The 27,616-nt window shown below is 48.6% G+C and overlaps 1 pseudogene across 1 annotated transcript in view; it reads left to right on the top strand.

Annotated features, from left to right (window-relative positions):
- LOC123742403 (catenin delta-1-like) overlaps window positions 1-27,364 on the top strand; it is a 41,602-nt pseudogene extending 14,238 nt beyond the window's left edge. Inside the window, exons 3-23 of the transcript XR_006769531.1 lie at window positions 1,509-1,577; window positions 1,688-1,813; window positions 2,850-3,140; window positions 3,273-3,357; window positions 4,118-4,308; window positions 4,910-5,020; window positions 6,082-6,220; window positions 10,035-10,257; window positions 10,713-10,909; window positions 11,876-11,993; window positions 12,276-12,320; window positions 13,735-13,846; window positions 14,773-14,832; window positions 15,223-15,350; window positions 16,936-17,086; window positions 17,250-17,445; window positions 18,687-18,883; window positions 23,668-23,712; window positions 23,793-23,875; window positions 24,214-24,268; window positions 24,851-27,364. The product of XR_006769531.1 is annotated as a catenin delta-1-like (transcript). The remainder of the gene's footprint in view (window positions 1-1,508; window positions 1,578-1,687; window positions 1,814-2,849; window positions 3,141-3,272; window positions 3,358-4,117; window positions 4,309-4,909; window positions 5,021-6,081; window positions 6,221-10,034; window positions 10,258-10,712; window positions 10,910-11,875; window positions 11,994-12,275; window positions 12,321-13,734; window positions 13,847-14,772; window positions 14,833-15,222; window positions 15,351-16,935; window positions 17,087-17,249; window positions 17,446-18,686; window positions 18,884-23,667; window positions 23,713-23,792; window positions 23,876-24,213; window positions 24,269-24,850) is intronic.
- Window positions 27,365-27,616: the final 252 nt, after the last annotated feature.

Raw genomic sequence — 27,616 nt, 5'->3', positions numbered from 1 at the left:
GGTTGGTCTGGTCGGTCAGTGTTGTATCTCTGGAGAACGGACGGGGTTGGTCTGGTCGGTCAGTGTTGTATCTCTGGAGAACGGACGGGGTTGGTCTGGTCGGTCAGTGTTGTATCTCTGGAGAACAGACGGGGTTGGTCTGGTCGGTCAGTGTTGTATCTCTGGAGAACGGACGGGGTTGGTCTGGTCGGTCAGTGTTGTATCTCTGGAGAACGGACGGGGTTGGTCTGGTCGGTCAGTGTTGTATCTCTGGAGAACGGACGGGGTTGGTCTGGTCGGTCAGTGTTGTATCTCTGGAGAACGGACGGGGTTGGTCTGGTCGGTCAGTGTTGTATCTCTGGAGAACGGACGGGGTTGGTCTGGTCGGTCAGTGTTGTATCTCTGGAGAACGGACGGGGTTGGTCTGGTCGGTCAGTGTTGTATCTCTGGAGAACGGACGGGGTTGGTCTGGTCGGTCAGTGTTGTATCTCTGGAGAACGGACGGGGTTGGTCTGGTCGGTCAGTGTTGTATCTCTGGAGAACGGACGGGGTTGGTCTGGTCGGTCAGTGTTGTATCTCTGGAGAACGGACGGGGTTGGTCTGGTCGGTCAGTGTTGTATCTCTGGAGAACGGACGGGGTTGGTCTGGTCGGTCAGTGTTGTATCTCTGGAGAACGGACGGGGTTGGTCTGGTCGGTCAGTGTTGTATCTCTGGAGAACGGACGGGGTTGGTCTGGTCGGTCAGTGTTGTATCTCTGGAGAACGGACGGGGTTGGTCTGGTCGGTCAGTGTTGTATCTCTGGAGAACGGACGGGGTTGGTCTGGTCGGTCAGTGTTGTATCTCTGGAGAACGGACGGGGTTGGTCTGGTCGGTCAGTGTTGTATCTCTGGAGAACAGACGGGGTTGGAATGTGCCTGGTCTTCACCCTGTTTACATAGCTGACAGGCACACACACACACACACTGAGAACCCCACTGAGACACACACACACACACACACACACACACACACACACACACACACACACACACACACACACACACATGAGAACCCCACTGAGACAGACACACACACACACACACAGCCAACTGACAAGCCACTGACAGGTTCTCACACGCCCTGCTCTCTCTGAGGCTCTTTCTGTGTTGCTGGCAGCCCTGTTGCTCAGAACCGCTCTCTCATCCTCCTCCATGACTCACCCATTCTGTCCATCCATTCATGGTTTTTTCATTCGCTTCATCAAGTGTTGAATTGTTTGTCTACTCTGTACTTAGTGTATTTCTGCTTAAATGTCTGGGGTTGACTGAATGGTATAGTGGTGTTGCCTGTGTGTTTGAAAGGAGCCTGGGGCTGTGATGTCATGACATTCTCTCTGTCCTGCGTTAACCTGCTCCTCTGAATGTTTGGAATAACTCTGCTCCTCCTTGGCCACTGGCCCTGCGGTTGACACACACACACACACACACACACACACACACACACACTGCCCACTTGTGTAAACAACTCCTGTCTTCCCCTCCGCTCTACAGAATGGGCGTGTTTGTGATGCGGACATAGAGAGGCTCACACTGAACGAGGGATACGTCAACGGGACACATGTAAGCTGTCTGTCTGTCTGTCTGTCTGTCTGTCTGTCTGTCTGTCTGTCTGTCTGTCTGTCTGTCTGTCTGTCTGTCTGTCTGTAACAGTGTCTGTCTCCGTTCTTCAGTACAGGATGGAGCCTGGTCAAGTCGTCCAGGAGACGGTTACCGTGGAGGAGGACCCTCACGAGGTGCCCCCCGTCATCTCCGTGGAAACCAGCGAAGATGGCACCACGCGCCGCACAGAAACTACGGTACTACCTTTACTTACAGACACACACAAGTTGCCACTTGAGGATTGTGAATGTCATTAGCTAATTGACTGATCTTTTCTGCCTCCACACCCCTTACTTTCTCTCACTTCTCTTTTTCTCCCCTCCTTTTCCTCTCCAACCTCTCTACCTCTCCCCTGACTCATGTCACCTCCTCCATGTCTGACCCTAACCTCTCTCCCCTGACTCATGTCACCTCCTCCATGTCTGACCCTAACCTCTCTCCCCTGACTCATGTCACCTCCTCCATGTCTGACCCTAACCTCTCTCCCCTGACTCATGTCACCTCCTCTACGTCTGACACTAACCTCTCTCCCCTGACTCATGTCATCTCCTCCATGTCTGACCCTAACCTCTCTCCCCTGACTCATGTCACCTCCTCCATGTCTGACCCTAACCTCTCTCCCCTGACTCATGTCACCTCCTCCATGTCTGACACTAACCTCTCTCCCCTGACTCATGTCATCTCCTCCACGTCTGACACTAACCTCTCTCCCCTGACTCATGTCACCTCCTCCATGTCTGACCCTAACCTCTCTCCCCTGACTCATGTCACCTCCTCCATGTCTGACACTAACCTCTCTCCCCTGACTCATGTCATCTCCTCCATGTCTGACCCTAACCTCTCTCCCCTGACTCATGTCACCTCCTCCACGTCTGACACTAACCTCTCTCCCCTGACTCATGTCACCTCCTCCATGTCTGACACTAACCTCTCTCCCCTGACTCATGTCATCTCCTCACGTCTGACACTAACCTCTCTCCCCTGACTCATGTCACCTCCTCCATGTCTGACACTAACCTCTCTCCCCTGACTCATGTCATCTCCACGTCTGACACTAACCTCTCTCCCCTGACTCATGTCATCCCTCCATGTCTGACACTAACCTCTCTCCCCTGACTCATGTCACCTCCTCCACGTCTGACCCTAACCTCTCTCCCCTGACTCATGTCATCTCCTCCATGTCTGACACTAACCTCTCTCCCCTGACTCGTGCTGTCATCTCCCTCTCCCCAGGTAAAGAAGGTAGTGAAGACTACCATGACTCGTACAGTCATCCCCTCTGTGTCTGACAACCTCTCCCTGGATGGAGGGGGGTCTATGACAGGTGTAGGGGGTTACACCACCCCCATGGAGCGGGTCTACAGACAGCCTGGTCCTCCCATGGACTACCCCACCAACACCGTGCCCCGAAACTACCACTCACGGACCCCCGGGGGGGTACGAGGACTACCGCCAGGGCTCTCCCTCCATAGGGGAGACCTACGCCAGCCTGAGCAGGGGAGCACGCATGGACGACCGCTACAGGTAGGACAGATGGATCTGTTGTCTCTTTATCCATAGACGTAGAGTTGGGAGACAACGGGTATATTCTCTCCTTTCTCCCCCCTCAACTCTCCCCCCTCTTCTCCTCTCTACTTCTCCCCTCCTCTCCTCCAGGCCAGCTGATGTGTACCGGACCCTGGACTCAGGATACAGAGCCATCAGCAGGAACCAGCTGGACCCATACGCAGCACAGCCACAGGTGGGTCATATGGCGTGTGTGTTAAATATAGTGGGTCGTATGGGCAGTGCGTTGGAGCTGTCAGGACTGCAGAGTGTATTAACGTGATGATGTTGTATTGGTCAGGTGGGTCGTATGAGCAGTGTGTAGTTGCTGTCAGGACTGCAGAGTGTATTAACGTGATGATGTTGTATTGTCAGGTGGGTAGTATGAGCAGTGTGTAGTTGCTGTCAGGACTGCAGAGTGTATTAACGTGATGATATTGTATTGTCAGGTGGGTCGTATGAGCAGTGTGTAGTTGCTGTCAGGACTGCAGAGTGTATTAACGTGATGATATTGTATTGGTCAGGTGGGTCGTATGGGCAGTGTGTTGCTGTCAGGACTGCAGAGTGTATTAACGTGATGATATTGTATTGGTCAGGTGGGTCGTATGGGCAGTGTGTTGCTGTCAGGACTGCAGAGTGTATTAACGTGATGATATTGTATTGGTCAGGTGGGTCGTATGGGCAGTGTGTTGCTGTCAGGACTGCAGAGTGTATTAACGTGATGATATTGTATTGGTCAGGTGGGTCGTATGGGCAGTGTGTTGCTGTCAGGACTGCAGAGTGTATTAACGTGATGATATTGTATTGGTCAGGTGGGTCGTATGGGCAGTGTGTTGCTGTCGGGACTGCAGAGTGTATTAACGTGATGATATTGTATTGGTCAGGTGGGTCGTATGGGCAGTGTGTTGCTGTCAGGACTGCAGAGTGTATTAACGTGATGATATTGTATTGGTCAGGTGGGTCGTATGGGCAGTGCGTTGGAGCTGTCTGGGATGCAGAGGTTTGTCCCGGAGCCGTACGGTCTGGAGGATGACCAGAGGAGTGTGGGATATGACGAGGCAGACTATGGCATGGGACCGGCCATCCACTACGGAACAGTACCACGCAACCAACAAGCCTTCAACCATGGACCGCCCCGCAGGACAGGGTACATGCCCCAGTGTGTGTGGAGGGAGTGTGTGAGGGGGACATTTCTGTTGGTATATTTGTGCAGTAATGTCTGGTCTCCTTCTCTGTATCTCTGATTGTTTATTCAGTCAGTGTAGTGTCCACTCCCTACTAACCCCTACCAGTGTAGTGTCCACTCCCTACTAACCCCTACCAGTGTAGTGTCCACTCCCTACTAACCCCTACCAGTGTAGTGTCCACTCCCTACTAACCCCTACCAGTGTAGTGTCCACTCCCTACTAACCCCTACCAGTGTAGTGTCCACTCCCTACTAACCCCTACCAGTGTCGTGTCCACTCCCTACTAACCCCTACCAGTGTAGTGTCCACTCCCTACTAACCCCTACCAGTGTAGTGTCCACTCCCTACTAACCCCTACCAGTCTAGTGTCCACTCCCTACTAACCCCTACCAGTGTAGTGTCCACTCCCTACTAACCCCTACCAGTGTAGTGTCCACTCCCTACTAACCCCTACCAGTGTAGTGTCCACTCCCTACTAACCCCTACCAGTGTAGTGTCCACTCCATCACAGGAGTAGTGTTCACTCCATACTAACCCTTTACCTGTTCTCTCCCCTCCCAGGAGCTATGAAGGGACTCTGGATGGAGACATGAGTGGAGCAGGGGACATGTACTACTGGGGAGGTGCACCCCTGGCCCAGGGAGAGAGGGGTAGCATGGCCTCATTGGACAGGTGAGACTCCTTGGTGGTGTATTGTAGATATATCAGGGGTATTCACATCCAAGCCTGCATGTCCAGACCAGGGCTTAAAATGAACACTCACCATCTGCCAAACGCGGGTACATTTTGTCATTGGTGGGTCAGATGTCTGTTTCACCAGCCATGTTGGTGGGTGGCCAGGGCTCCACAGTGCCAGCATTTCACTCACATTTGTGAATAAAAATAGTCAAGTGTGATTAAATGCTGCAGTAGCTATTTTCAAAGTATTTCTGCAGTTTTTGTCTCATAGCTGGTAAATTAATCCCACAAAGTCAAAGAACTAGGAATCCTATAGCCTATCCCACCTCGCACTGTGTCTGGAGCTGAGTGAAAGATCCATTTTTAGAAGCTTTGTGCACAGGCATAAAAGTTGGTCTAATTTACTTGAAGATGAAGTCTACTGAAGTAAGACTTTGTCTTTGTGTTTCCTGGCTATTTATATTTGTTTTGTTCACAAGTTAGGTTGTTTTTCAATGTTTGAGTTTCAACTGCTAGGGAAGAGAAGACAACTCTGCTGCTTGTCTCACAAGATAAACATGACTCGAGTCACGTTACCATGGTAACCTCCCGTCCTTAAAGGGGCAGGGGATCATTTTTGTTAAGTTTCAGGTCACAAAAAATGTAATTAAATTAAACAATATACCACATTACTTCTTAACAGTAATACATTTATTGTTTTAGAAACATTACAAAGCATGCTCATCTGTTTTTTTGTTTTGTTAGTGTAATTTTAGGGAAGGAAATATTTTGGATTATAAAAAAAACAGAGTGGCTGGTAGAGCTTTAAAGCTACCTGCCACAGTGGCTGGTGGACAAAAAAGTGAATTTTAGGACTGGTCCGGACCACTGCTGTTTTTCTGTTCTACCTGATAATGAATTGTACCCACCTGGGGTCCCAGGTCTAAGTCAGTCCCTAATTAGAGGGGAAGAATGATATTCAACAGTGGTACTGAATTCAAGGTCCAGATTTGGAATTTGCCTGCATGTCGCTTTGGATGAAAGTGTTGTATATATTCTCTTACCTGATTGGCCAGCACCCTGAGGAAAGGCCCTGCCACTTCCTGGAGACAGCCTGAGCTGCCAGAGGTCATCGCCATGCTCAACTACAGACTGGACCCCGTCAAGAGCAACGCTGCTGCATACCTGCAGCACCTCACCTTTAAGAACGACAAGGTAATATATACACCTGCAGCACCTCACCTTTAAGAACGACAAGGTAATGGGCACGTTCTTCTGACCAGGTGTTGCTGATGCCTGACAGATCTTACAACGACTGTATTTTTGATGTATTGGTTAACCACATAATATGTTATAGCAATCTGTCAGTCGATGACGTGGCACATAACCATTGGTTGATGCAAGCGACGTCTGATATATATATATATATATATATATGAGGTCGCATTCCCCTGCTCAGACGTCGCTTGCATCAACCAATGGTTATGTGCCACGTCATCGACTGACAGATTGCTATATATATATATATATATATATAAAACTTTATTATTATTTTTTAGAACTTTTATTTAACTAGGCAAGTCAGAACAAATTCTTATTTTCAATGACGGACTAGTAACCGAAAGGTTAACTGCCTTGTTCAGAGGCAGAACGGCAGATTTGTTTTTTACCTTGTCACCTTGGGGATTCGATCTTGCAACCTTTCGGTTACTAGTCCAGCGCTCTAACCGCTAGGCTACCTGACGCCCCTTTTAAGAACTACAAGGTAATATGTGACTTGCTCTATGATAATCAGTCACATTGACCCCAAAACCATTTGGAGTTTTAGACGGTGCTGGAAAGAAGAGAATGGTAGCTTTGTAATGAGGCCAACATGATCTCTCTACTCCAAATATCCAACGAGTTACATGTCATTACATGTTGAGTCCCCACACCATGTTTTTTGAGAGAAACTAGGTCAAAGTTTGTAGTTACTTTTTTAAGACCTTTATTCAAATAATGAATACGGAAACGCATAACATGAAATCCAGTAACTCTACAGACAGTGTCTGTCTGCATCGGTGTTGCATACACATGAATACGTGGCCACATTTGTACACATACACACATTGCACATTGGCTGCATTCACTTATGTTCACACGTGTACATACATGACAGAGAAACACTTGGAAAGACTAAAGGTCACAACCATATGTGCAAAGACTACATGTGGTGTGCACGTGTTTGAACATGTACACGTGCACATCCCATGTAGTCCCTGCACATATTATGGTTGTGACCCGTAGTCTTTCCAAATCAGATTCCATTCGGAGAGGCTTGGGAGGATAAATAATGAATCAGTTGCCACGTTAAATAATATCTCTTATAGTTTCATGTCACAGAGAATGTGTATAGGCTATATTCAAACACATTTTCTCCATGTGACACGTCCCTGGGGACAGCACATTCAGATGTGCCCAAACGACCCTCTCACAAACCAAGGACCTGACACCCATGACAGTCACACAGAGTAAACAACATCTGAAAAGAGCTAAACCAGAGAAGGGGATGGGGGGGTGAGAGGTAATACGGGTCAGAGTAATCTAAGCAGCAACTAAAAGGAGAAACTTTAAAGACAATATGACCGCACGTCACCAAAGTATGGACTGACCGTCTCTCTGGGTCTGATTCATGCGGGCTTTGGTTAGCCTTTGCTGCTGGTCCACTGGTTTGAGCTGTTGAACGTTCCATACAAATATAAGTATCAAGATTTAGGAAAGCACTCTCCATGATCACGCATCAAAGTTTTGCACTTGGGCCACACAGAAGGTCTGAAATGTCGGTATCACTCGGATGTCTGGCCTCAAATCCAGGGCTCCATCCTGGGAGCGGCATCGCGTGGACATCTGCCAAATTGTTGATGTAGTGGATGACTCACTGAATGTCATCGTGGGGACGCACACCTCTTCTTCCTTGGAGCCACACCTTCTAGAACGTTAGCACTGCAGTCAGCTTGTCTGCAGAAATTCTGAAACCAGAAAGTAAATTATTTAAAAGTCCTGAACAGTCATTCTGAAAAGCATTTTTTTCTCTCCTGGCTAAATACCAGGAAGTTTGAGAAGACAGGCTGAGTGGGCGTGGAGCTTATATTCATGAGCTGGCCTTGACTGACAGCTCTTTGAAAAGCCTTTGTCGAGCAACTTGGATGCAGTGTTGCAGTAAAATCACCTCAAGCAAATGTGGTGAAACACAAAGAACCTCAAACAATATTGCATCAATTATATATTTATATACATCTCCCGTTTAGAATGTATTTTGTGATGTGGTTCACAGCAGCACTGACAGATGTTTTGAAAGAGACCCCCCTTTGTTCCATGCTGACTGAAGACCCAGCTAGCCAGTAACTAGCGAACACCAGACACGGATGAAAGGGGAAACATATAAGTAGCTTTGCCATAGATGAATAGGGTAAACTCTAATTATATTTGCTGAAAACCTACAGTCACATTTTGGCACCAGTAGAGGATCTATCTAGCTATATAAACCATGCTCTTCTGCAAACACACCTTCTCCCATGTTGGTTACAAGCTCCTTTTTGAGCTGACTGTTTCCTTGCAGATCTTGACAATGAGCACTAGATGTTTTTCATCAGAAAAGACGAATAGCAATAAATAATAATTGAAGTCAGTCATCGTCATAATCTACTCTAGTCAATACATGTTCAACTAATATCAACACACTTTCTATAACACACACAACCTGCACTCATTGAAATGCATGCGTGAACACACACACTTTTACTAGTATTGTAAATGGATCATGTTTGATATTAAGATATTTGATAACTATAGACGGCCATGTCATGTATTTTTGTAACCTGTCTTGGACAAATATAAGCACACACATTTTTGTATTATTTCTCTTTTTCCCCTGTCTACATTGTTGGGAAGGGCCGTAAGCATGTCACTTAGTCTACACCTGCTGTTTACCTGTAACGTGTACGCTAATAATCAGGAAGCAGGTACAGGGAGTGAATTTAATAAATAAACAAACATGGAACAAAACAAGAAACAGGAGTAGTGTACAGACATGGAACATATAAACAGAAACAATAAGGCCCGGGGAAGAACCAAAGGGAGTGACAGATGGGGGAGGTAATCAGAAAGGTGAGGGAGTCCAGGTGAGTCTCATGAAGCGCAGGTGCGCGTAACGATGGTGGCTGGTGTGCGTAATGATGACTACACTGGTGACAACGAGCGCCAGAGAGGAGGAGCGCGAGTAGACGTGACATTATCCCAATCATGTGACTAATAAACATTTATTTTATTTGACACGGAAATACATTCCCACTTCTCTTTCATGGTCAGTCAGTCACTCACTTAACTACAAACACTACTAGCTACATGGCAATCTAGGTTGGATGGGCAGAACATCCCCCACTTCACTCACTCACTCGTGCGCACACACACACACACACACACACACACACACACACACACACACACACACTTGGCTTTAATACACACAAGGTAATATATACACCTATAGCACCTCACCTTTAAGAACAACAAGGTCATCTTTATCTATACACACTTACTTTATATACACAAACAGAACCTGCACACCGACAGCTTTAAAGCCCCTTGCATATCTGTCTCAATTACCTGGTACCCCGTTTATATAGCCATGTTATCATTACTCATTATGTGTTTATATACTTTTGTTATTAAGTGTTGTTACTTTTCTATCATTCTTTCTATTTTCTCTCTGTCTGCATTGTTGGGAAGGGCCCGTAAGTAAGCATTTCACTGTTAGTCTACACTTGTTGTTTACGAAGCGTGTGATGAATAAAATTAGATTTGATTACCCACACACCCTTTATCTAGTTATAAACACAGCCATGCTGCAGGCTACCTAGCTACTGTCTTTCATGTCAGAATGAGAGCAACACACAACCACTATCACCTTCTCCCTCCTTCCCTCTCCTCTCTCCCCCTTCCATCTCCTCTCTCCCTCGTTCCCTCTCCTCTCGCCCTCTCTCCCCTCCAGGTGAAGACAGATGTCCGTCGTATGAAAGGTATCCCATCCCTGGTGTCCATGTTAGACAACCCTAAGAAGGAGGTCCACCACGCCGCCTGCGGAGCGCTCAAAAACATCTCTTACGGACGAGACCCTGACAATAAGATCGCCATCAAGAACTGTGATGGAGTACCGGCCCTGGTCCGACTGCTGAGGAAGACCAGAGACCAGGACCTGACCGATACTATCACAGGTAATACTACTGCGGTTACTACTAGTGTACTGCTGCGGTTACTACTAGTGTACTGCTGCGGTTACTACTAGTGTACTGCTGCGGTTACTACTAGTGTACTGCTGCGGTTACTACTGGTGTACTGCTGCGGTTACTACTGGTGTACTGCTGCGGTTACTACTGGTGTACTGCTGCGGTTACTACTGGTGTACTGCTGCGGTTACTACTGGTGTACTGCTGCGGTTACTACCGGACTGCTGCGGTTCACCGTGCCTTCCGTGTCTGCTGCGGTTACGTCTCTCTTACTACCGGCGTACTGCTGCGGTTACTACCGCGTACGCTGCGGTTACTACCGGCGTGCGCTGCTGCGGTTACTACCGGCGTACTGCTGCGGTTACTACCGGCGTACTGCTGCGGTTACTACCGGCGTACTGCTGCGGTCGGTGGTGATGATGATCCGTCACACTCTTTCTCAGGCACGCTGTGGAACTTGTCATCTCACGACTCAGTGAAGATGGAGATCGTTGACCACGCCCTGCACGCCCTCTCAGACGAGGTGATGGTAGCTCACTCGGGCTGGGAGAGAGCGAACGAGGCAGGAGGAGAGGAGAACCTCAAACCACGACACCTGGAGTGGGAGACGTCCCCTCACCAACACCGCTGGCTGCCTGAGGTACGGAGAGGGGGGAGGGAGAGAGGGATGGATTGTACAGTGAGAGGAAAAAGAGGGGGTGATATGGCCATAATATCATATCACAATATGTTTCTCATTTTTTACGGTATTTTAAAGTTTCTGAATAATAAAAGTTGTAAATATGTTTTATGCTTCAACATTGACTGTAGAATTGCAACAAATTAATTCTTAATGATTTTATGGGTCTTTTTCCATTCTGATGGTTTTATACTCAACCAAGCTAGGACCAAACTGACTGTGATGTCGTCCAGTTTGTCAAACTTTTCATTTATCTTAGCACTGTATGAAAATATCATGATAGAAGATATTGCAAAAATACATACCAGTATTGAAGATGTATCGGCCTGCCATAAAACAGTAATGTATAGTCCATGAGTGACTGGTGTGTTGTGTGTTGGTCTTGCAGTGCTGTGTGTGTATGTGCATGTCTGTACAGGTGTGCCTGAGGAATTCCCAGAAGGTAGGGCAGAGTGGGAATGTGCTGTGTTCTCCAGTGGGTGTGTCTGTCTCTGTTAAAGGCAGGCTACAACACAATGACTGGCCCAGTAACCTGATCTACGATCTCACTGTCCCCTTACTATACTGGAGTATAACAACCACAGGCTGCGTCCTAAATGGCCCCCTATCCCCTATATGGGCATCCCTAACATTAGTGCACCACATAGAGAAAAGGGTGCTTTTTGGGACGTGGCCACACCCTTTCACTCTTTCAGTCTCTGAAAGCAACACACTGACATAGGACCACTCAGTGTTTTATTACTAATGGTTGTGTGCTGGAATCCTTATGTGGCCACTGATTGTAGCCACTCTCATTCCTCTCTCTCTCTCTCTCTCTCTCTCTCTGCCCATTTTATTCTGTCCCCCTCTGTTTCTGTATTGCTTGTTTTTTTTGCTTTCTCACACCCCTTCTCCCCCCCCCCCTCTCTCCCGCTCTCTCTAAAACAGGAACGTGAGCTCAGAGCGCAGTGAGGCCAGGAGGAAGCTGAGAGAGTGCACAGGATTGGTCGACTCGCTCATGTACATTGTCCAATCACAGATCAACCTGAAAGACGTGGACAACAAGGTGTGCACGCACACACTGCTGTTTTTCTTGTGATCCTGAACTTTGATTGTGTGTCCGCATGTATTTTAATCCAGTTCTCCTTTTCCTTCGTCTGATCCTTTCCCCCTCTCTTCCCTCTCTCCCCTCTCTCTCCCCCTCTCTCTCCCCCCTCTCCCTCGCCCCTCTCCCTCTCCTCCTCCCTCTCTCTCGCCCCTCTCCCTCGCCCCTCTCTCTCGCCCCCTCTCCCTCGCCCCCCTCCTCGCCCCTTTCTCTCCCCCTCTCTCTTGCCCTCTCTGTCTCCAGCTGATAGAGAACAGTATGTGTCTGCTGAGGAATCTGTCCTATCAGGTATTGTTGTAGTTCACATTGTTCTCCTTTCTGTTTCTTTCTACAGTGATTCATCCTGCCTTTTAGTAATGTGTTGTGACCTTTTGAATTGTACTTTAAAGAGATTCTCTGGTACTTCTGTAGACTTTTTAGCCAGTAGTTCTTAGTGTTGCATGGTATACCCAAACTTCTGTACTTTTTTCAAAACCAGCACATGACAAACGGTTCGGTACTAGATAAAAAAAAAAACGTTTGGTGCTTCTGTCAAATGAGTGTCACGTCATCTACTGATTAAGAGAGGATCGAGTTTGTTTATCAGCACAGCCGAGGTCCCCTTATGGCGTGAGAGCACGGTGCCTGCTCCACTTCCCCATGGCTAGCACTAGCCTGTTCTGAGGAAACACTGATTGTGACCAAAACCTTTATTCATTCACTTTGTCTCTCCCGCCTCACGTCTGTCCCAGTCAATATCCTATTTGCTCGAGCCTTGAACTGGCTGTGTGTGTGAATAATGTCATGGGTCTTAGAGACACACTTTTATAAAATAAGAGATTGCTTCTTCTACGCAAATGTTGTTGATCAGTACAATAAAATAAGTCCCAAATGGAAGGGAAACAATTGTTTTTCATCTGTAGCACCATGAAATCAGCCAGAAAGCTCTAACTCAATTCATGCTCACGCTGCTATTGAATATGCATTCACCTGCATTGTGAATACACCTAGGCTACATCTTGATTTACCCAGTTTATCAATTGAGATTTATTGTTCAAATACATTATTACCATGATGTTATGTAGTTGGATTAGTAAAAAAATGAAGTCAAATTGATTGTATAATTCATTCATTAACGCATACATTCAAAAATCAAACATTTAAAATAAACCTCAAAGATCTGTCTGGATCAAGTGCCATTATGTGACTTTGGCCATGGTATTATTTTAGTACTTTATCGAGTATTGTGACACTTAACCTGGTATCCGCATCGAAGTCGAAATTCTACCATCGGGACAACACTGTTCACAGTTCTGAAAGTAGCGCTCACGAGCCAAAAGTGGTCCCTGAAAATGGTGTACTACGTCACATATGTATAGATATGCGCACAATGTCAGTGCTCACTCTGCATCTTGCTAGCTGTCACTCAAATGGTGAGGGGCTGAAGCTCACTGGCTAGAACTTGAATTGCTAGGGGGCTGACCCACACGGGGGAAAATGAAGCAGTATAGTTCCCAGAAAAAGTTGCTTTCAAACTAGGGATTTTGTGGCTAATTGATGTAAGACAGTAATTCTGCTCCTAGATTATGTATGAACAACATGTTGACACATCAGCCCAAAGCCGGAGGTGTAAAGAAAATACTTAGTAGGCACCAACGTTTTGCAGCATGTCTTTAAATAAGCAATATTATACTGTATGATTTTAAACTTGACTTGACCTTAGGTTCACCGGGAGGTGCCGGGCGCTGAGCGCTACCAGGAAGCCATGTCCCTCAACCAGGGCCCCGCCCCCTCCACTGGAAAGACCAACCGCTTCAGCTCCCGCAGGGGCAAAGGTCAGTGTGTGTGTGTTCTCGTGTGCGCGGGTGCCTGTCTGTCTGTCTGGTTTGTGTGTGAGAGAGTGTTTATATTATCTGTCAGTGGAAGGAAGGCAGAGTGAGAGTGATGCAGTTCTTGACTGTAGTGTGTGTGTGTACACAGTATAGTGACAGTGTAGCAGGAAAGAGAGACAGCAGAGAACCAGTGGTAGGCCTGGGATGTTGAATACTATTTACCCCCATCCTAAAGAATGTTCAGTCTCACTCCTTAATGTCTGTGTGTCTGATGTCTGTCTGTCTGATGGAAATGATTTGTTTCTCTATTTGTGAACAGACATTTTGTTTTTTGATGGTTTGTCTTTGTGCTGGCGTGCATGTTAGTGTGTGTTTTCTGCGATAGTTTCTAATCCTACATGTGATCAATGCTGGTGCTTTGGTGGAGGAGGTGTCTGGGTGGCTGGGTCACTGCTGCTGTTCTCGCTTGACTCAAATCATCTTCCTCTCTCCTCCTATCATTTATTCCTCCCTCGTTCTGCTCTCCTTCTCTCTGCTGTGGAACAGATGACTGGTGTTCTAAAGGTAAGCTCTGACTCTCTGACCTCTGCTTGTCTGCTGGTTAGAGCATTGATTAGGACTGGCTAATGATGTGTCATTGTCATGCTCTCTGCCGTCTCCTAGAGGACGATGTGTGTAAGAGAGGCAGTGTGCAGCGTGTGAGAGAGATGTGTGTTAGCATGTGTGCTCCTACCTAGCGGCTTTTTCAGTGGCTCACAGAGGTGTGTGGTTCTAGAGCGCCATAGCGGGCAGGGGGTTCTAGAGCGCCATAGCGGGCAGGGGGTTCTAGAGCACCATAGCGGGCAGGGGGTTCTAGAGCACCGCAGTGTGGGCGGGGGGTTATTGAGTGTTCTTTGCATCTTCCTGAGTGTTCTGATGTTCTGTTGCAGGGAGAAATGAGGACGGAGCAGATATGATTGACATTCCAAAGAGGACTACACCTGCCAAAGGTAACACAGTATAAAGTGGCATCATGCAGACTGGAATATGATGTTTCTCCTGTCCACTCCTCTATTGTACTGATCTGAAACAAGTGACCAGGCGACAGCTAAGCCAGCCTGATGAGCTTCCATCACATTGTTTTCACTCATGGTGCTTTCAAGACAACTGGGAAACGAGGTCAAATCATGTCAGTGATCTTCAGGTCTGAAACTCCGAGGTCTATGAGGAGGCCCGAGTTTCTGACTTGGAATTCCTAGTTGGATGACCGTACAAAGTGACCCCCCCCAGATTTATGAATGCAGCAACAGTGCAGGTGAAAAGGAGAAGACAAGGAGACGTGTCTACATGTTTCTAACACCTCTCCCTCCGTGTGTGTGTGTGTGTGTGTGTCCGTCCAGGTTATGAGTTGTTGTTCCAGCCGGAGGTGGTGCGTGTCTACACCTCTCTGCTGAAGGAGAGTAAGAACCCCACCGTGCTGGAAGCCTCCGCCGGAGCTGTGCAGAACCTGTGTGCCGGACGCTGGACCGTGAGTCAACCACACCACCACCACACACCTTGATACCCCACTGCCTGTCAGTTTTAACACAACCACCACCAGGCCCAACACCACCACACACCTTGATACGCCACTGCCTGTCAGTTTAACCCAAACACCACCAGGCCCAACACCACCACACACCTTGATACGCCACTGCCTGTCAGTTTAACACAACCACCACCAGGTCCAACACCACCACACACCTTGATACGCCACTGCCTGTCAGTTTAACACAACCACCACCAGGTCCAACACCACCACACACCTTGATACGCCACTGCCTGTCAGTTTAACACAACCACCACCAGGCCCAACACCACCACACACCTTGATACCCCACTGCCTGTCAGTTTAACCCAAACACCACCAGGCCCAACACCACCACACACCTTGATACGCCACTGCCCGTCAGTTTAACCCAAACACCACCAGGCCCAACACCACCACACACCTTGATACGCCACTGCCTGTCAGTTTAACCCAAACACCACCAGGCCCAACACCACCACACACCTTGATACGCCACTGCCTGTCAGTTTAACCCAAACACCACCAGGCCCAACACCACCACACACCTTGATACGCCACTGCCTGTCAGTTTAACCCAAACACCACCAGGCCCAACACCACCACACACCTTGATACCCCACTGCCTGTCAGTTTAACACAACCACCACCAGGCCCAACACCACCACACACCTTGATACCCCACTGCCTGTCAGTTTAACCCAACCACCACCAGGCCCAACACCACCACACACCTTGATACCCCACTGCCTGTCAGTTTAACCCAAACACCACCAGGCCCAACACCACCACACACCTTGATACCCCACTGCCTGTCAGTTTAACCCAAACACCACCAGGCCCAACACCACCACACACCTTGATACCCCACTGCCTGTCAGTTTAACCCAAACACCACCAGGCCCAACACCACCACACACCTTGATACCCCACTGCCTGTCAGTTTAACACAACCACCACCAGGCCCAACACCACCACACACCTTGATACCCCACTGCCTGTTAGTTTAACCCAAACACCACCAGGCCCAACACCACCACACACCTTGATACGCCACTGCCTGTCAGTTTAACACAAACACCACCAGGCCCAACACCACCACACACCTTGATACCCCACTGCCTGTCAGTTTAACCCAAACACCACCAGGCCCAACACCACCACACACCTTGATACCCCACTGCCTGTCAGTTTAACCCAAACACCACCAGGCCCAACACCACCACACACCTTGATACGCCACTGCCTGTCAGTTTAATCCAAACACCACCAGGCCCAACACCACCACACACCTTGATACCCCACTGCCTGTCAGTTTAACACAACCACCATTGGGTCCACACATCCCTTTCAGCCTCCTTACTTGACCTCTAACAGAAACCCTTTACACCTGGACTGTAAGTCAACCACAGTATAATCACAAACCACCGCCTTTCTAGACCCTTATTAAACCACAGTCTAGTACTCAAAACAGTCTGTCCATTTCCTGAACGCAGATACACTAGAATAACCATTGACCTGTATGTATTCCCCCTCTGTGTCTCAGTATGGGCGGTATATCCGTGCATTGTTGCGTCAGGAGAAGGGTCTTCCCATGATGACAGAGCTGTTGGCCCATGGTAACGACCGGGTGGTCAGGGCCATGTCTGGAGCTCTGAGGAACCTGGCTATCGACGCTCGCAACAGAGACCTGCTCGGTTAGTCCTGTTTCTGTGGAACTGTTTTTCCCTCTCCCTATTTCACTCTCGCTCTCTCTCTCTCTCTACCACTCCCTCTCTTTCTCCCTCTCTCGCACTCTCTTTGAGCCGACCTGTGTTAGTAAATACTATAGCTATATATCTCTACCTCTTGTCTCTGTAGGTAAACATGCAGTTCCACACCTGGTATCCAACCTGCCTGGTGGGGGTCAGAGCCAGCCTGTGAGGGCTCTGTCAGAGGAGACGGTGGTGTCTGTACTGAGCACCCTTCATGAGGTTCTGGGCTCCAGCCTGGACGCTGCCAAGATCCTCAGAGCCTCGCAGGGCATCGAGAGACTGGTGCTCATCAATAAGGACGGGTAAGCTGGTGTGTGTGTGTGACAAAAAGAGGTGCATGTGTGTCTATCCATCAGTAAGGATGATGTAGAACAGGAGGGTCAAACTTAGTCTCTGGTGGGCTGAGGGCCTGCAGGGTTTCTCCCTTTTACTGATCAGTTAGACACTAAATGAAAAGAAAAACCAAAAGAGCCACGTCCCTCCAGAGATGTAGTTGACCTCCCCCCTGGGGTGGACTGGGGGTGTGTAGTTGACCTCCCCCCGGGGTGGACTGGGGGTGTGTAGTTGACCTCCCCCGGGGTGGACTGGGGGTGTGTAGTTGACCTCCCCGGGGTGCACTGGGGTGTGTAGTTGACCTCCCCCGGGGTGGACTGGGGGTGTGTAGTTGACCTCCCCGGGGGTGGACTGGGGGTGTGTAGTTGACCTCCCCGGGGTGGACTGGGGTGTGTAGTTGACCTCCCCCGGGGTGGACTGGGGGTGTGTAGTTGACCTCCCCCGGGGTGGACTGGGGTGTGTAGTTGACCTCCCCGGGGTGGACTGGGGTGTGTAGTTGACCTCCCCCGGGGTGGACTGGGGGTGTGTAGTTGACCTCCCCCGGGGTGGACTGGGGGTGTGTAGTTGACCTCCCCCGGGGTGGACTGGGGGTGTGTAGTTGACCTCCCCGGGGTGGACTGGGGGTGTGTAGTTGACCTCCCCCCGGGGTGGACTGGGGGTGTGTAGTTGACCTCCCCCGGGGTGGACTGGGGTGTGTAGTTGACCTCCCCCCGGGGTGGACTGGGGGTGTGTAGTTGACCTCCCCGGGGTGGACTGGGGGTGTGTAGTTGACCTCCCCCGGGGTGGACTGGGGGTGTGTAGTTGACCTCCCCCGGGGTGGACTGGGGTGTGTAGTTGACCTCCCCCGGGGTGGACTGGGGGTGTGTAGTTGACCTCCCCCGGGGTGGACTGGGGGTGTGTAGTTGACCTCCCCCGGGGTGGACTGGGGGTGTGTAGTTGACCTCCCCCGGGGTGGACTGGGGGTGTGTAGTTGACCTCCCCCCCGGGGTGGACTGGGGGTGTGTAGTTGACCTCCCCCCGGGGTGGACTGGGGCTGTGTGGTTGACCTCCCCCCGGGGGTGCGTGGTTGACCTCCCCCCGGGGGTGCGTGGTTGACCTCCCCCCGGGGGTGCGTGGTTGACCTCCCCTGGGGTAGACTGGGGGTGTATTTGAATCACCTCTGTTTGATGCTGTTTCTCTCTCTGAGTCCTCTAGTTCTGTCTCCTGATAGGAACCGGTCAGAGCGAGAGGTGCGTGGTGCAGGGCTGATACTCCAGTTAGTTTGGGGCTATAAGGAGTTGAGGAAGACCCTGGAGAAGGATGGCTGGAAGAAGACTGACTTCATGGTGAACCTCAACCCTCCCAACAGCACCCAGCCCCGGGTCAACGGAGGATATGAAGACAGTACGCTGCCGCTCATAGACAGGGGTGAGACAGACAATAACATCTAGCAACACACACACACTGAGGTCTTCACAGGTCTACCCCAATATCTGAGACCTGACTCTGGAACTAAGTGTGTGAGTGTAAAATTGTCCCTGGGGTCTGGGTTGGATCCATGTTTGATTGCCACAGGTCTCTGGTCTCTGGTCTATGTAACTACAGCTGATGGACCAGACCATGGCTCTGAATAGCCTATAGCTGTTGTATTCAGTGGTTTTCTGTGGGGACCCCATTCCCCCCCCTAGAATATCTCACAACCCCCACCCCACCACAAATCTAATGACACAACCCACACCACAAATCTAATGACACAACCCACACCACAAATCTAATGTCACAACCCCCACCCCACCACCAATCTAATGACACAACCCCCACCCCACCACCAATCTAATGACACAACCCCCACCCCACCACCAATCTAATGACACAACCCCCACCCCACCACCAATCTAATGACACAACCCCCACCCCACCACCAATCTAATGTTACAACCTCCACCCCACCACCAATCTAATGTTACAACCTCCACCCCACCACCAATCTAATGTCACAACCCCCACCCCACCACCAATCTAATGTCACAACCCCCACCCCACCACCAATCTAATGTCACAACCCCCACCCCACCACCAATCTAATGTCACAACCCCACCCCACCACCAATCTAATGACACAACCCCCACCCCACCACCAATCTAATGTTACAACCCCCACCCCACCACCAATCTAATGACACAACCCCCACCCCACCACCAATCTAATGACACAACCCCCACCCCACCACCAATCTAATGACACAACCCCACCCCACCACCAATCTAATGACACAACCCCACCCCACCACCAATCTAATGTTACAACCCCCCACCCCACCACCAATCTAATGTTACAACCTCCACCCCACCACCAATCTAATGACACAACCCCCACCCCACCACCAATCTAATGACACAACCACCACCCCACCACCAATCTAATGTTACAACCCCCACCCCACCACCAATCTAATGACACAACCCCCACCCCACCACCAATCTAATGTTACAACCCCCACCCCACCACCAATCTAATGTTACAACCCCCACCCCACCACCTGTCTAATGTTACAACCCCCACCCCACCACCAATCTAATGACACAACCCCCACCCCACCACCAATCTAATGTTACAACCCCCACCCCACCACCAATCTAATGACACAACCCCCACCCCACCACCAATCTAATGTCACAACCCCCACCCCACCACAAATCTAATGTTACAACCCCCACCCCACCACCAATCTAATGACACAACCACCACCCCACCACCAATCTAATGACACAACCCCCACCCCACCACCAATCTAATGACACAACCCCCACCCCACCACCAATCTAATGTTACAACCACCACCCCACCACCAATCTAATGTTACAACCCCCACCCCACCACCAATCTAATGACACAACCACCACCCCACCACCAATCTAATGACACAACCCCCACCCCACCACCAATCTAATGACACAACCACCACCCCACCACCAATCTAATGTTACAACCCCCACCCCACCACCAATCTAATGTTACAACCCCCACCCCACCACCAATCTAATGACACAACCCCCACCCCACCACCAATCTAATGACACAACCACCACCCCACCACCAATCTAATGTTACAACCACCACCCCACCACCAATCTAATGTTACAACCACCACCCCACCACCAATCTAATGTCACAACCCCCACCCCACCACCAATCTAATGACACAACCCCCACCCCACCACCAATCTAATGACACAACCACCACCCCACCACCAATCTAATGTTACCACCCCCACCCCACCACCAATCTAATGACACAACCCCCACCCCACCACCAATCTAATGTTACAACCTCCACCCCACCACCAATGTAATGTTACAACCTCCACCCCACCACCAATGTAATGTTACAACCTCCACCCCACCACCAATCTAATGTTACAACCACCACCCCACCACCAATCTAATGTTACAACCACCACCCCACCACCAATCTAATGTTACAACCTCCACCCCACCACCAATCTAATGTTACAACCTCCACCCCACCACCAATGTAATGTTACAACCCCCACCCCACCACCAATCTAATGTTACAACCTCCACCCCACCACCAATCTAATGACACAACCACCACCCCACCACCAATCTAATGTTACAACCACCACCCCACCACCAATCTAATGTTACAACCACCACCCCACCACCAATCTAATGTTACAACCACCACCCCACCACCAATCTAATGTTACAACCACCACCCCACCACCAATCTAATGTTACAACCTCCACCCCACCACCAATCTAATGACACAACCACCACCCCACCACCAATCTAATGTTACAACCCCCACCCCACCACCAATCTAATGACACAACCCCCACCCCACCACCAATCTAATGACACAACCCCCACCCCACCACCAATCTAATGACACAACCCCCACCCCACCACCAATCTAATGTCACAACCCCCACCCCACCACCAATCTAATGACACAACCCCCACCCCACCACCAATCTAATGACACAACCCCCACCCCACCACCAATCTAATGACACAACCCCCACCCCACCACCAATCTAATGTTACAACCACCACCCCACCACCAATCTAATGTTACAACCCCCACCCCACCACCAATCTAATGACACAACCCCCACCCCACCACCAATCTAATGACACAACCTCCACCCCACCACCAATCTAATGTTACAACCCCCACCCCACCACCAATCTAATGTCACAACCCCCACCCCACCACCAATCTAATGTTACAACCCCACCCCACCACCAATCTAATGACACAACCCCCACCCCACCACCAATCTAATGACACAACCCCCACCCCACCACCAATCTAATGACACAACCCCCACCCCACCACCAATCTAATGTTACAACCCCCACCCCACCACCAATCTAATGTTACAACCCCCACCCCACCACCAATCTAATGACACAACCCCCACCCCACCACCAATCTAATGACACAACCCCCACCCCACCACCAATCTAATGACACAACCACCACCCCACCACCAATCTAATGACACAACCACCACCCCACCACCAATCTAATGACACAACCCCCACCCCACCACCAATCTAATGTTACAACCCCCACCCCACCACCAATCTAATGTCACAACCCCCACCCCACCACCAATCTAATGACACAACCCCCCACCCCACCACCAATCTAATGACACAACCCCACCCCACCACCAATCTAATGTCACAACCCCCACCCCACCACCAATCTAATGACACAACCCCCACCCCACCACCAATCTAATGACACAACCCCCCACCCCACCACCAATCTAATGACACAACCCCACCCCACCACCAATCTAATGTTACAACCACCACCCCACCACCAATCTAATGTTACAACCCCCACCCCACCACCAATCTAATGACACAACCCCCACCCCACCACCAATCTAATGACACAACCCCCACCCCACCACCTATCTAATGTTACAACCCCCACCCCACCACCAATCTAATGACACAACCCCCACCCCACCACCAATCTAATGTTACAACCACCACCAATCTAATGACACAACCCCCACCCCACCACCAATCTAATGACACAACCCCCACCCCACCACCAATCTAATGACACAACCCCCACCCCACCACCTGTCTAATGTTACAACCCCCACCCCACCACCAATCTAATGTCACAACCCCCACCCCACCACCAATCTAATGACACAACCCCCACCCCACCACCAATCTAATGACACAACCCCCACCCCACCACCAATCTAATGACACAACCCCCACCCCACCACCAATCTAATGACACAACCCCACCCCACCACCAATCTAATGACACAACCCCCACCCCACCACCAATCTAATGACACAACCCCCACCCCACCACCTGTCTAATGTTACAACCCCCACCCCACCACCAATCTAATGACACAACCCCCACCCCACCACCAATCTAATGACACAACCCCCACCCCACCACCAATCTAATGTCACAACCCCCACCCCACCACCAATCTAATGTTACAACCCCCACCCCACCACCAATCTAATGACACAACCCCCACCCCACCACCAATCTAATGATACAACCCCCACCCCACCACCAATCTAATGACACAACCACCACCCCACCACCAATCTAATGACACAACCACCACCCCACCACCAATCTAATGACACAACCCCCACCCCACCACCAATCTAATGTTACCACCCCCACCCCACCACCAATCTAATGACACAACCCCCACCCCACCACCAATCTAATGACACAACCCCCACCCCACCACCTGTCTAATGTTACAACCCCCACCCCACCACCAATCTAATGTCACAACCCCCACCCCACCACCAATCTAATGACACAACCCTGAAATTTGTCAATTTTGATTTTTACATCAACCTTTTATTCATTACATTTTCATCTCTCTGATAAACACATTTACACAAAATGACATTTCTCAGAGTTTGTATATTCTCCCAATCTGTACTCTTAATTAAAACCAAAAAAGCTGTATTTGTTTTTGTGGGGACTCCAGTCACCTCACTACAATCCCCGACCACTGGCCTATACCCACACACTATGACCCACACACTATGACCCACACACTATGACCCACACACTATGACCCACACACTATGACCCACACACTCTGACCACACACTATACCCTACACACTAGCTGTCTCTCATCCTGTGACTGTGTTTGTTTGTCAGGAGGAGACAAGAGAGACATGATTCCACTAAATGATATGGGACCAGGTATGTCTGTGCACACACACACCTACACACACACACACACGCCTACACACAGTTGTTAACAGGCCTTGGCTGTCTTCCAGATGCCTACTCCACACTGGACCAGAGGGGGAGGAAGAACACTCTGGATGGAACACTCGAGCCTGCTGACAAAGACACAGCACAGGTACACACACACACACACACACACACACACAGAGCATGTTCTCGCATGTCTCACTACAGTGGTTAGCTTCTTTTCTCACTTAACTTCTGACCCTAACCCACTTTATCAACACTCTCTCTTCCCCTCTGTCTCTCTTCCCCTCTCTCTCTCTCTCTTCCCTCTCTCTCGTCCCCCCTCTCTCTATTATCTGATTCTTCTGGTTTTCATATTGTTCATTCTGAACACACCCTTCTCTCTTTCTCTTTTTTCTCTCACTCTGCTTTAACCCACCACCTTTCTTCCCTCTTCTCCCCCCCCCTTCTCTCTTCCTGTCCTCCCCCTTCTCTTCCCCCTCTCAGGGAGGGCTGTATGAGGAGAGGCGGGACTCTGTTCCTCTCATGGACTCTTATGACGGTTAGGCCACACCCCCTCACACACTGCATGTGAGCGCATGGTATGTGTGTCCACCGACTGAACACCTGCCTCTCTCACTAAACCGCATGGCCTGACTAACCTCTCTCTCTCTCTCTCTCCATTGTATTGGTGTTTTTCTTGCTCCCTCTGCTGGGGATTTGTATGTTTGATGTAGTATGTTGTTGATCTTGTGTCTTGATGTTTGTTTCATTGTTTCATGTCTGTATACATATGGAATTCTGTCTTGTGTGTGTTTGATCTCTTTTCAAGCGTCTGTGTGTGTTCATGTTGTCTGTGTGTCTCATGTATTGATTGGTAATGTTTAGGCTGTGTGTGTTCATGTTGTCTGTGTCATGTATTGATTGGTAATGTTTAGGCTGTGTGTGTTCATGTTGTCTGTGTCATGTATTGATTGGTAATGTTTAGGCTGTGACTGATATTGTCTTCACTAGCAGGCTCTGTGTCCTCTCAATCCTTTACGTTTATACGGCTGGTTTATGAGTTGCACTCTTACAACAAATGCACATGGTAGTAACCCTTCTCTCTGTCTCTGTCTCTCTCTCTGTCCTGGTGTTCCCACAGAGAAACTGATAGTGTGCATCACTAGAAGAGAGCAGCCTCTACCGGCCTACTGCCCCTGCTGAACCTCTGGACACTCACTGAGGGACCACTGACTCCACTAGGACTGGACTCGCTCTCCTTCTGTCTCTCTCTTTTCTTTCTCTTTTTCCTCTCTCTATCTTTCGATTTCTTAATCTTCTTTCCCTCTTATCTCTCGGGTTCTGTGACATAAGCCACTTGCATGACCTTCAGCCTTCCTCACCTCACTATCTCTCCCTCCCTAGCTCTCCCTCATTCCTCTATTCAGACAGACTTTTAGCCACTAAAGGAACACTATGGACTCCTGACATCCCTCTTCTACCTGTCCACACTACTATGACTGACATCCTCCTGACATCCCTCTTCTACCTGTCCACACTACTATGACATAAACCACTTCTAATTTACTAACTCCTCCCACCACAATAGGGACAGTTGTGACTTCATCTGGGAACTGGGAACGTTCACCACCACAGTAGCAAAGCTAATCAAAAGGGAACTGTTGGAATGGGATTCAAACTGTAACTGAACTTAAACTGACAAACCCCCTTTTTTACTGGAATGGTTAAAACTGCATTTCTAGAAGTGATTGTGAAGATTTCCGGTCAATGTTTTTTTTTTTTCTTGTGATAACTAATTACCACTTAACTTCTGTTTCCCAACAAAGAATCAATGTTTGTTGATCTACTGCCGGTGTTGCTTTGGTCTTTGTTTGAAGTGTGATTGCTGAGTTGTGGTTCTGACTACACTGATGAACAGGTGCCAAACTACACACCACTATTGCAGTAACTTTCTACTACAGAGTCTTTCTGAACACTACTTCTCTTCTCAGAGCCATCTGTTGTGATGTTATAGTGTATATGACATCATTGGGTGATGTCAGACAGGCACTGGTGTGCCATTGGGCAGTGTTGTGGCAAAGGATTGTGGGAAAGTAAGTAGGTTGACGACCACTTTAACATTTTACACATGGGTCTTGCGTCACAGAACATTGTTGATAGTCTGTTCTGCAGAGTATATTTCTATGATTTTCAGCCGTGTATAATAGACCAGTGAACCGTTTTGGCTCTATTCAATACATTTCTATCTGTGTGGCTCTTTAGCGTCATTGTTATACCCCCTTTCTCAACTCCCTCTGGTTCTAATGGTTCTCCTGAAGCTATGGGAGAAACCACAGATTTGATTGTTGATCCAGTGACTGCATTTCTTTCAATCTGCAAATCTCTATATATATATGAATGTGTAAATATGTGATCGCCTTCAACTACGTCTGTGTGGCTTATGGCTAACTGGAGTGCCTCGTTCGTTGATTGGTGTTTTTAAGGTGGGATGGGGGTTTGCCCTGGGGATATCATTCACTAGCAGCAACATTCCAGAACATTGCATCCAAATGGAATGTTTAGAACAGTTTTATTTTTTTGTGTTCCGCATAATAACACAATGGAATGTATAGAGTTGATATGATTGATGCTCTGCATATGGAACAGAGAGAACCATTCTAGTGCCATACATTCCTCATCAGACTGGCGTGTTCCAGCCTACTGAACCTACGCCTGGGTGTCCATCTACCCTGCTGGCCTGGCTGGTGTCCATGGAGACCACAGAACACTAAGAGGGGAGAGGACACATTTACCTGGTTGTTTTCCCCCAGACAGAGTTCCTTTAGTACCGTAGACAGCATTATTATTCTCAGTGCAGAGTAAGATGTAGATATTTTCTGAGTAGATTAAAGCACTAGGGGTAAAAGCGGTTCTTGGTTCCTTTGATTATTTTCATGCCAATCCAACACTACAAATGGTCAGTCTCAGAAAAATGTAAATAGTTGTCTTGTAACCAGATATAGACCTAGAACTGATACAGGAAATTATGTGGGAGTGGAATCCAATGGGAATGTGGGACTAAAGAGGGGCGGAGCATAAAATTAAATTAGCAAGATTTGAATGAGTGCAAAGACCAGATTGATTCTAGTTGCTATTTTAAAAAATAATTGAAAAAAAAAGCAAATGTAACTATATACAAGATAAATATTTGTTAATTGTAATGGTTTTATGTATTTTTCTTTTTATATTTTATGATTTGGGTTTATTCGTCTTGCAGGTATTGTGGGTGAACACATATGCAATCGGTTTATTTTTTAATTGAGAAACATTTATGGTTTATATATTTTAAGTAAAGTTAAAACAAGCAAAACACAATGTAAAATCAATATTACGTTCCAGATGGTCCCCTATTCCCAATATAGTACACTACTAAATGGCCTGATATGGCTATGGGTGAAAGTAGTTAACTATATAGGGGATAGGGGGCCATTTAGGAGACAGTCCAACTCTCAATTTCTGTCATCAGTTTATTATTGGAACGCTGATCTAAAATGTGATTCTGGGTGAAAACCTTAATCTCTAATTCTATGCCTTGGCTCTTAATGTTGCACATTTCTCTCATGAATGGAATATGTAACAAGCAATACGGTTTATAATTAAAAAGTGCTTTTTTCAACACTGGCCTTGACTTTTTCTCTCTACCTCTGTGTGAGAAAAGCATGTGTTATAGTAAATGTTAGTTGTTCTCGCTGTACAGTTGTACTCTTCATAAACACAAACATAAGTCATCATACGGTGTCATGCAGTGCTGAGACGCTGAAATCAATGGGTGAAGTAACGCACGCCTCTGATTGGCTAAAGTCAACAGAATACTTTCCAACATTGAATATAATTTTTCAACAGGTTTGCAATTGATCACATCAAATGG

The sequence above is a fragment of the Salmo salar genome, chromosome ssa04 (assembly GCF_905237065.1).
Source record: "Salmo salar chromosome ssa04, Ssal_v3.1, whole genome shotgun sequence".
Classification (NCBI taxonomy): Eukaryota; Metazoa; Chordata; class Actinopteri; order Salmoniformes; family Salmonidae; genus Salmo; species Salmo salar.
Note: the sequence above shows the minus strand (reverse complement) of the source record. Positions and strands in the feature narration are given on the sequence as shown.